General features: G+C 45.5%; 1 pseudogene; it reads right to left on the reverse strand.

The window, feature by feature from the left end:
* Positions 1-531: 531 nt before the first annotated feature.
* On the reverse strand, positions 532-1,890 carry LOC102976307 (elongation factor 1-alpha 1-like; annotated as a pseudogene).
* Between the last annotated feature and the right edge of the window lie 344 nt (positions 1,891-2,234).

The raw sequence follows: 2,234 nt of genomic DNA on the forward strand, positions 1-2,234 counted from the left end.
CCTGATAAATTCCTCAAAACTGTGACCATGTTAGATTTCCAGTGGAGGTGGGAAATCTATAAAGCAGCAGAGCTTTGGAAATCAAACTTCTTTTTACCTGTACTCCACGTGCACGTGACTTTGCAATGGTGTTTTTATTAACAACGTAGATCTATCGGGAGGCACCCCCGCCGCCTCTGCCCCAGCTCATTCCTCTCTTCCTTGTTTCCATTCTCTTCATCTTAGTCTTCACTCCCCACTTTTTTTTTTTCTCATTAAACTTTCTTTTAATGGTTTTCAAAATTCTGTGACAGATTTTTGGTCAAGTTGTTTCAATGAAAAAGTACTGATTTTTTAAAACGAATACCTTACACACACACAAAAGCAAATGGTTCACAAAACATTCTCCTTTCCTCCTGAAGGTTTTACGACGCATTATTATCACTAACTAGTCTTTTACTATTAAACTTAAATGGCCAATTCAGACCACCCATTCTGAGACTGTTCTTCTACCACGATTAAGAGCAGGTTGGCAGGTATTAGGGATAATATTCATTTAGTCTTCTGAGTCTTCCCGGCAGACTTGGTGACTGTACCAGCTCCAGCCACCTTCTTGTCCACTGCTCTGATGACACCTGTGGCAACCCATTGTCTCCTACCTCACAAACAGCAAAAGGGCCCAGAGGCGGATAGGCAGAGAAGCTATCAACACAGGTGGGCTTGTCAGGAACCACATCAACTCAGCACCATCACCGGACGGCAAGAATTTGGGCCCCAAACAACAATCAATCTTCTCTGTCAGCTCAGCAAACTTGCAAGCATTGTGAGCTGTGTGACAATTCAGCGCAGGTGGGTAGCCAGCCCTGATTTGGCCTGGATACGGTTCAGGATCATCACCCAAGCCATGAAGCCAGCTGCTTCCACTGGTGGGTCATTTTTGCTATCCCACCAGTCACACTGCCCATGATGAACATCTTTGACAGACACGTTCTTGACACTGACGCTCACACTGTCCCCAGGAAAAGCTTCACTCGAAGCTTCATGGTGCGTTTCAACAGACTTTATTTATTTCAGTTGCCTGGAGCAAAGATGACCAGCATGCTAGGGGTGAGAACACCAGTCTCCACTCGGCCGCCAGGGACAGTGCCAATACTACCAATTTTGTAGATGTCCTGGAGGGGCAGAGGCAAGGGCTTGTCAGTTGGACGAGCTGGTGGCAGGATGCGATCCCAAGCCTCAAGCAGCATGGTTCCACTGGCATTGCCATGTTCACAGGTGACTTTCCATCCCTGGAACCACGGCATGTTAGCACTTGGCTCCAGCGTGCTGTCACCATTCCAACCTGCAATTGGCACAAATGCTACTGTGTCGGGGTTGAGTCCATTTTCTTAATGTAGGTGCTGACTTCTTTTATGATTTCCTTGTATCACTTCTGGCCACAGAGTAGCTCAGTGGGATCCATTTTGTTAACACCAACAATTCGTTGTTTCACGCTCAGTGTGGAAGCCAGAAGGGTATGCTGACGGTCTGCCCGTTCTTGAAGATCCCTGCTTCAAATTCACCAACACCAGGAACAACAATCAGGACAGCACAGTCAGCAGGAGATGTGCCTGAAATCATGTTTTTGATAAAATCTCTGTGTCTTGGGGCATCAGTGATGGTCACAAAATACTTGCTGGTTTTGAATTTCCATAGGGAGCTATCAATGGTGACACCAAGCTCACCTTCAGCTTACAGTTTATCCAAGACCCAGACCGCCTTTCCCATCTCAGCAGACTCCTTCTCAAATTTTTTGATGGTTCTTTTGTCAATCCCACCATATTTCTAGGTCGGAGGGCCAGCAGTGGTAGACTTGCCCGAATCTATGTGTCCAGTGATGACCATGTTGATAGGAGTCTATTCCTTTCCCATCTTGGTTTAGATTTAGCAGTGGTTTTCATGACATCTGTGTTCTGGCAGCAAACCCAATGCTTCTTCCCTCTTTTTATTTCTTTAATACCCATTTTTCTCCTTTTGACTTTGCCTTGCCTTCAGTGTGCACACTGGTCCTTAGCCCTCGGTGAGCGAACACTTAACAGTTTCATGACCCTTAAACCACATCAAGAAAGTCACAAAAGGCTCCTCAAAGGATCAGGAAGAAATACTGCACCTATAAATACAGCTGACTTTCTAGGTCTCCTTCAATCATAACTTCAACCTCAAAAAGCAGTTGAAAAGGCCCTCTAATTGTTTACAACATTTGTTAGAACCCTGGA

The sequence above is a fragment of the Physeter macrocephalus genome, chromosome 8 (genome assembly GCF_002837175.3).
Source record: "Physeter macrocephalus isolate SW-GA chromosome 8, ASM283717v5, whole genome shotgun sequence".
Taxonomy (NCBI): Eukaryota; Metazoa; Chordata; class Mammalia; order Artiodactyla; family Physeteridae; genus Physeter; species Physeter macrocephalus.